Raw genomic sequence first — 9548 nt, forward strand, 5'->3', positions numbered from 1 at the left:
GCAAAGCTCAACCTTCAAGAATAAAGAAGTAACATTCAAGGCAAGCAAGAGCAAGCAAGTTGAAGAATCAAGCTCAAGTGAAAATGAGAGCTTGAATGATGAAGAAATAGCCTTCTTTGTAAGAAATTTCAAAAAAATATGAAGAATGGTGGTTATAGAAAGTACAAGAGAGACATACCCAAGAGAAGAACATTCAAGAGAGCATGCTATGAGTGTGGCGAAGTTGTTCACTTCATCGCCGAGTGTCCTAACAAGAAAAGTAAGGGCAAGGAAGAAAAGTTGAACAAGTCTTTCAAAAAGGACAAATACAAGACCCATAAGAAGAAATATTTGGGCCAACCTCATATTGGCGAGGAGTGGGACGCCAACTCCAACTCCGACTCTGACTCCGATGATGAAGGGGTCACCACTATTGCCATCCACTCCTCTACACCGATAAAGTCACTCTTTAGCGAGATGAGCGACGACGATAACAATCCTAAGTGTCTCTTGGCAAAAGGACGCAAGATAAAATCACAATCCAAGTTCATAGATAGCGATAGTGATAGTGATAGTGATTGTGAATCTTTACTTAAAGGTCTTAGTAAAAATGTCATGTTTAAGATAAAAGAGCTAATGGAAACAATAGAGTCAATAGGATATTCTCAAGAAATAAGAGGACTTGCTCATACTTGAAAAGGAGAGAAACCTTGAGCTTGAAGAACTCCTTGCTAAAGAGAAGTGGAAAGTTAAGAAATTGATCAAAGATCTCAATTTGGTCAATATCTCAATTGCTAGTCTTGAGGATAGCAATGTTACACTTTAAGAGAATTTCAAATTTTTGAATAATTATCATAAAGCTCTTGAAATGCAATTTGATGTCCTTAAGAATAGCACTCCGACCTCTAATAATACAACCTCACTCTCTAGTACTTCCACTAGTAATGGTTGTTCTCGTTATTATAATATCGATATAAATGCCTGTGCCACTAATATTCAATCTTTACAAACATTACAAAAGAAAAATAATAGGCTAAATGCCTTGGTTAAGTATGGATACATCAAGACATACAAATCCAAGGATGCACTATACAAGACCATTGAGGTCAAAGACAACAAGCAAAAGAGAGGTATTAGCTTTGATATGCATACAAGCAAGCCAAGTGAGCGTGTGGTAATAAATAGCAAGGAGTGCCTAAAGTTTGTCAAGGAGTATGGAAAACCACATGCTCACACAACATAAGCCAACCAACCCAAGTGTCGTGCACCTCAGTCTACATTTTATGCTTCTTATGTTTTGAAGAGAAACCACCATGGTAAAGTGGTTACTCTATATGTTGGTGCCCGCACACAGGATCGAGTAGTGAAAATAAATATGTAGGTACCAAAAGTGCTTGTGACTAATATGAAAGGAGCCAGACAAATTTAGGTACCTAAAACAAAAGCTTAACTTATTTTGTCGGCATACTCTTTCGATGGATCAAGTTAAGTGCTTGATAATGGATACACTAATCATATGACCGGAGAGAAGAACATATTCTCCTCATTTGAAGAAATTGAATGACAACATAAAAATATTGTCTTTGGAGATGATGAAAAAGGAAAGGTAATTGGCTTAGGTAAAATTGCTATTTCCAATGATCATTCTATCTCAAATATTTTGTTAGTTAAATCTCTTAGCTACAATTTGTTGTCTACATCACAACTTTGTAAAATGGACTACAATTGTCTCTTTACTAATTAGGGTGTGACCATCTCCACAATGAAAGACTTCTCAATAGTTTTCATCGGTCGTTTGAAGTCTAGTATGGATTGATTATGACACCACCGACTAGCCTATGTTGGCATGAGGAATTTATCTAAACTTGTAAAGGGGAAATGTATTCTATGACTAACAAATATTTCTTTTGAGAAACATAGAATGTATAGTGCATGTCAAGCGGGCAAGCAAGTTGGAACTCCTCACCGCGAAGAATGTGATGACGACAACAAGACCATTGGAACTTTTTCACATTGATTTATTTGGATCAATCGCCTACATAAGTATTGGCAGTAACAAATATAGTTTGATTATTATTGATGATTATTCTCGTTTCACTTGGGTATTCTTTTTGCATGATAAGAGTGAAACACAGGTCATATTTAAGAAATTTGTGAGAAGAGTTCAAAATAAATTTGATGTGAAGATCAAAAAGGTGAGAAGCAACAACGGAAGCGAATTCAAGAATACACAAATTCAAGAATTTCTTGATGAAGAAGGGATCGAGCATGAATTCTCGGTACCCTAGTCCCCTCAACAAAATGGAGTTATTGAGAAGAAAAATAGGATCCTTATAGAGTCGAAAATGACCAGGCTTGATGAGTACAAGTCTCAGATCAATTTTGGGCGAAGGCCATCAACACCGCATGCCATACAATCAACCGGTTATATCTCCACAAGATATTGAAGAAGATCACTTATGAGCTTCTAACTGGTAACAAGTCTAATGTTTCATCTTTAGAGTTTTTGATAGTAAATGTCTCATTTTAAACGAGAAGGTAAAAAGTTCTAAGTTTGCTCCTAAAATAGATGAAGATTTCTTGCTTGGTTATGGATCAAATACCTGTGCCTACCGTGTTTTTAACAAAATCACAGGTTGTGTTGAAATAACGTATGGCGTGACATTTGATGAATCTAACAGCTCTTAAGTGGAGCAAGTTGATCCTAATATTTTAAATGATGAAGAAATTCCAAGCGAGACAATCAAGAATTTGGCAAAATGTGAAATCAAGGCTTAAGAGTTCCAAGAGCAACAAGTAGACAATAATAATCAAGTTCATCCATCCTCATTAACTCAAGTGGAGCCATCAACATCAACTCAAGATCAAGACTAAAGTCAAGATCAAGATTGAAATCAAGCTCATGATGACTCCAACAAATTTCTTGATGATGATGAAGTAGAAGATATTCAACCCTAATCCTAAGTGCCACATCTAAAAGTTCTACAAAGCATCCAAAGTGATCGCCCGATTGATAATATCCTTAGTGATATACAAAAGGTGGTAACAATTCATTCTAGAATTGCAATTTTTTGTGAATATTACTTTTTTGTTTCCTCTTTGGAACCTTTGAAGGTACAAGATGCACTTGGAGATCCAGATTGGGTAATGGCCATGTAAGAAGAGCTCAATAATTTCAAGAGAAATGAAGTTTGGTCATTAGTGAAAAGACCCAATCAAAATGTGATTAGCACAAAATGGGTCTTCTGGAATAAACAAGATGAGAACAGAATCGTGACAAGAAACAAGGCGAGGTTGGTTGTTCAAGGCTTCACACAAATAGAAGGTTTAGATTTTTAACTTATACTCTCGTAGCTAGGCTTGAGTCAATTCGTATATTACTTGTCTATGCTACTCACCATGATTTCAGGTTATATCAAATGGACATGAAGAGCGTTTTTCTTAATGGACCAATCTCTGAATTGGTATTTGTGGATCAACCATGTGGATTTGAAGATCCCAAGTATCCTTATCATGTATATAAACTCCATAAGACGCTCTATGGGCTTAAGAAAGCACCTAGAGCATGGTATGAATGTTTTAGAGATTTTCTTGTTAAAAAGTGGTTTGAGATCGGCAAAGCCGATACTACTCTTTTTAATAAAAAAATTAATAATAATTTATTTATTTACCAAATATATATCGATGACATTATATTTGGTTCCACTAATCAACTCTTTTGTGAAGAATTTAGTAGGATTATGACTAAAGGGTTTGAGATGTCAATGATGGGGGAGTTGAAGTTCTTCCTAGGATTTCAAACCAAACAACTCAAGGAAGGCACATTTATATGTCAAACTAAGTACATCAAGGATATGCTCAAGAAGTTTAACATGGAGAATAGCAAACCCATCAAAACTCCCATGCAAATAAATGGACATCTCGATCTCAATGAAGATGGAAAGATCGTGGATCAAAAGGTATATCGCTCCATGATTGATTCTTTACTTTACCTTTGTGCATCTAGGTCCGATATTATACTTAGTGTGTACATATGTGCAAGATTTCAAGCCACTCCAAAATAGTGTCATTTAGTGGCCATTAAAAGAATTCTTAGATATTTAGTTCATACTTATTACCTTAGCTTATGGTATCCTAAAGGTTCATCCTATGACCTTATCGGATATTCGGACTCCGATTATTCTGGTTGCAAAGTAGATAGGAAGAGTACCTCCGGGACTTACCAATTCTTGAGTAGGTCCTTGGTGTATTGATCCTCAAAGAAACAAATTTCGTAGCTCTATCCACCGCCAAAGTCAAGTATGTTGTTGCGAACGCTTATTGTGCTCAACTACTTTGGATGAGGCAAACCTTGAGAGACTATGGCTACAATATGACCAAAATTCCACTTTTGTGTAACAATGAGAATGCTATCAAAATAGCCAGCAATCCCATGCAACACTCAAGAACCAAACATGTAGACATCCGACACCATTCCTCGAGAGACCACTTAACCAAAGGGAATATCAATATTTATCATGTAAGAACCGAAAAATAACTAGCTGATATCCTCACAAAGCCATTAGACGAGCAAAGGTTTTGCGAGTTAATAAGTGCATACACTTGATTGTTTTAGTGTTGTAGATTTGATAGCTAGAAGTTTGCAAAAATTCTTTTTTTGCTATTTTAAAAAGATTTTGATTCTTTGATCTTATGATCATGTTTTGCTACTTGTGATTATTTTTATGTATTGTTGTTTGTTGACTTATCATAAGTGGTAAAAATATCTTATATGTCCAACTATTCAATCTCTCAAAGATCCGCATCGAATATCAGCTCCAAATTCCTATTCTATCAGCTCCAGGACTCGGATAGTCCGAACTAGTCTGGAGTATCCGGATTCTAGAAGTCCTCAACATCCCAGCCATCTCTCTTGAGTTGACAGAACCCGGATACTCCGGGTTCACTCGGATACTCTGGATTCTATCACTCAACCCAGAGGTTCCGGCCTTTCCTTCAGGTGACCCCTCTCGGGTTGCTTTTATTTCCCAGCCTGGAGACTCTAGATCCACCCAGATACTCCGGGTAACTCAGTCTTTAACCCCAACCCGAGGAGTTACCCTTTCACTCTATCTCTTTCACCTCCTCTCTCTCTCTCTCTCTCTCTCTCTCTCTCTCTCTCTCTCTCTCTCTCTCTCTCTCTCTCTTCCTCCCACCATGGTGAACTCCCCTCAGGCGATGTCAAGGTTCCACCGTGGGTTTTTCAAGTTTTTTATCAAGTGACCTCATCTCTTGATTGGATTCTCCGGCCCTCCCTCTGGATCGACTTTGGGTGCTTCGTTTGACCTAAAGGTACATCTCAAGACCGATTCACCCGATCTCTCAATGCCATGCTTTAGAGTAGAATCTCTTTGGCGAAGATGGTCTTTATCCTTCTTAAGATCACATATCTTAAGGGCATGCAATTTCCTTGGTTTAATCTCTCAAACCCTAAGCTATTGCCCCGGGGTCGGGCAACCCGGAGTCTCTGGGTTGACCCAGATACTTGGGGTTGTCCAGTCTTTGTTCAATCTGTTCTTTGTTCCTCAATTCAATTCTTGCACAATCTGTCTTGTATCTCAAGCATATTATCCATGTGTATCTCAGGGAAGATCAAGATAGACCATGATAAGTTTAATTCTCAAACCTATCAAAGGAGAACAAAGGCTAGGTTTGATCCGCAACCTCAAAGCGATTTTCCTTCGCAGCCAGCTGAGTCTGGTGGATATGGCAATGGCAATGGCAGCGGTAGTGGTGGTGGACAAGGTCGCATCCGCAAGGCTGTTCGGAAGGTGCCGGCCTCATCAACTGGTATCCGTATTAGTGAGGTGAACCAAACTGTCAATGTGACTCATGGTGGTGCTTTGCCACCTAGGGGGGGAAAGGGTGCTACAGGGATAGGCTGAGGGAAAGGCAAGGCTGTGGCATTAGGTTCAAGAGATCTTGGTGAAGAAAGTGATGAGCAACAAGAAGAAAGTACAAGTGTGCAACCTTTAAAGCTTCATCGACCCTACAGGACAACTACTTTATCTCAGATGCCCAGAAGGATGGTGGATTATATGAAAAGGGCCGGCAGGGTCCAGAAAGAAAGAGATGAAGATCCCTTTGATTATGAGAAGAGTATGACGGATCATAGCTTTTGGAATGACTTTCAGGCAGACTTATATGAAAACGTGATTATCAAGAAGAAGAAGCCAGTCACCACAATGCAATGGATTGACTAGGACTATATGGTAAGTAATGATGATCCTACATTCAATGAGGTCATAGCGGCTTATGAGAATAAAATGATCAAAAGAATCATGGGTTTGAAGTATGATTGGAGTGTTAAGGATATAGCCCAATTTTATGCCACACTCCACTATGATCAAGAGGAGAACCAAATAATGTATTGGATGATAGAAGGAGAAAGATATCAGATAAAGTATAGAAACTTCGGTCGCTTATTTGGATTTGATGTCCGTGACACTAGCAAGACTAAAATCCATGTTGAGCAACAACTCTCATCAGAAGAAATAGATTTCCTGTATGAAAATCAAGGAGAAGTGACTTATGATACAACCAAAGGCATGAGGCTATTCTACAAATACCTCAATTTCTTGTTCCGTGCTACTCTCACTCCTAAAAGTGGCGATGCCACTACTGTTCAAGAGATAACAAGAAATCTTCTTGCTAGGATATCCAATGAGAGTGATCCCTTTAGTGTGGTGGATTTTATTTGGAAAGAGATTCATACTACATCACTCACACCTAGTAGGAGTTGTGCCTATACCCCCTATATCATGTACACGATCGAGATCACAAAGAAGAACTTCTTCAAAGAAGTGAAGCATGAGCCTTATAAAGTGAGATTGGTTGGCTCAAAATCATCTTCATCTTTGCCACCTTCTCCTTCAAGGTCAGCTCCTAGTGCAGCATCGAGGCGTGCATCTTCCTCTTATAGCTCATCATCCTTTATCAAGAGCGCTCTCAAAGCAATTTTCAATGTTTGTACTCATAATGCTGTGAAGATAAAGGAACGCAAAGACAAGACCAATTTGAGGTTAGGGAAGATTGAGGGGCAAAAGGCTATTTATGCTAAATTAAGGATTGAGCCTCCTTGCTCTCTGATTGCCTCCGAAGAAGAAGTAAGTGAGCCTGGAGCTTTTGACAACCCATGGGCTTGGTATGATGAGGCCCAAGCTATTGCACGGGTGCTAAAACCTCTCGTGCTCAAGAAGAGGAAGAAGACTTAGGTGGTGCCAAAGAAAGCTCTCTGGAAGATGATGATGGCAACGGAGATGGAGATGGAGATGAGGACTATAAAGAGGACAACGAATAGATATCTATCTTTGCTTCTCTTTCTTTTTTTGGTGCTTGATGCCAAAGGGGGAGAGAAATCATGTGTCAACTGTCTATTCTATTCTACCCCAACCCAGAGACTCCGGGCCAGACAGTTGACACATGATTTCTCTCCCCCTTTGGCATGAGTCTCTGGGTTGGGCAATATCCTGTCTCATTTATCTGTTCAAACTTTTTATCGCTTCCGTTGGACATATAAGACTATTGTAATATGTGTGATGAACCATGTGGTGTGCTTGTGGTTAAACTTTAATTTGTAAGAACTTAAGTATGTTGGTGTGATGCTATGAGATGTTTCGTATAATGTTTGTTTCTCTATTTCATTTATTATATGATATACCATATCATACGTATCACATATTATCACATCCACTCACACTCTTTGCACCCTACAGATGCTAACATATAGAGAGAGAACTCTCGCAAAAATTCTTTTAAATATGCGCATTTTATCTTAAATTCAAATCTATCTAATGCACACATTTAGGGAGGGCTCACATATCTTAGAATTCAAAATCTTTATTTTAGATATCTTTTGTAAGTTTTAATCATGTTATCATCAATCACCAAAAAGGAGGAGATTGAAAGTGCATCTAGGCCCCCTATGTGAATTTCGGATAATTGATAACAAACGATTAAGGGACTAATAAGTTTATTGAGGTTATGAACATGTTTTATTCCCATTGAAAAAGTTAAATGATGTTGGCATCCCTCAAAAAGAAAAGAAAAATAGCACATAGTCACTCAATAGATTTTATTTTATTTTATTTTTGAATTTGAGCATAGGTATGTCGTTCTATCAAGAGGGATGGGTTTAGATTGACTTGAAGATGTCTTAGTGCTCAAATGACTCTTTTAGACCAAAGATGGGAGTCACAAATCAACCCATAAACATCGGGTACTTCTTAGTCTTTGTCTGAACCCGGAGTCTCCGGGTTGACCCAGATACTTCAGGTTGGCTGGAGTCTCTAAGTTTAACTCCGGCAGGGGGTGTTCGATTTGGTGTTGGAGTCCAACCTGAGTTAAAGTGTTTCACTCAGAGTTACTGGTTGACCTAGATACTCTGGGTTCTGTTATCTATCTGAACCATTTGGGTTGGGTTCTGAATAGGGCTCTCGGCTAAGCGTTTTAGTACCAATCTGGAGTCTCCGAGTTGACCCGGATACTTAGTGTCAATACAAAAAATATTATAATGGCTAGTTTTGGGGGTTGGATGAGTTTAAATACCCCCTCCTTCATTTGTTGCTGAACCAAGTCGATACAAAACCATTCAAAGCTTCTTTAGAACCCTCCCACTCATCTAGTGCATTAAATCTTACAAGGATTTGAGAGTTGGGTTGGAAAAGTAAGATCGAGTGCTTGTAAGCATAAATCCATCTTTGAGCATTGAGTTCATCATCAAGCCGTCGATTCATGTTCTTTACTCTTGGAGCTCCAAGCTCCTAGACGACTAGGCGTCACCCGAAGAGCACCCAAACTTGTGGAGTACCCAGGAAGTTTGTGAAGGTCATCCTCGCCTCCATAAGGAAAGAGGAAAGTTGAGTAAGCCCCGAGCTTGATCTTTGTGGTCGCTCAGTGAGGATAAGGGTTGAGAGAGATCTGGCTCTTTGTGAGCACCTCAACGGAGACGTAGGATCATTAATCTAAACTTTGGGAAATAAATTTGTATCTCCTTTGCTTTCATTGTTATTTTAGTTGATTTTGGGCGATTTGTCCCGATCTACATGATTATGTGTTTCTAGTTGCAGGTAAAGGGTCAAAAGCTTACATACAACCTTAGAAACATGTGGCAACACTTGGAATCAATTATAATTGCTTAGGAGTTCATAGTTTTTGATTTCCTGTTTTTACCCGGACTATCTAGGTTGTGCCTAGAACCTCCGGACCCCGGGGTGGATGAGGGGCTCATAAGCCCCGTGTGGGACTCTTTTGGTACTTTTTAAGTAGTAGAGATTAATTCTTATTTTGCACATAAGGCCTTGGAATATTGGATATTTATCAGTAATAGTGCTAGTCTTTGAAATTTATTCTTCTTCTTTTTTGCACAAAAGGGCTACAAATTTGCCTGTATGGCTGGTCTACAAATTTGCCCTACTTCAGAATAGTAAACGTGGCATGGACGTTGGACGGTCTACAAATTTTATGGATCATGCTTTGCTTCAAAATGTAGTGGCTTTTAAGGTTGAGTTGAAAAAGGCTGCCTTCCTTTT

The sequence above is a fragment of the Phragmites australis genome, chromosome 10 (assembly GCF_958298935.1).
Source record: "Phragmites australis chromosome 10, lpPhrAust1.1, whole genome shotgun sequence".
NCBI lineage: Eukaryota > Viridiplantae > Streptophyta > Magnoliopsida > Poales > Poaceae > Phragmites > Phragmites australis.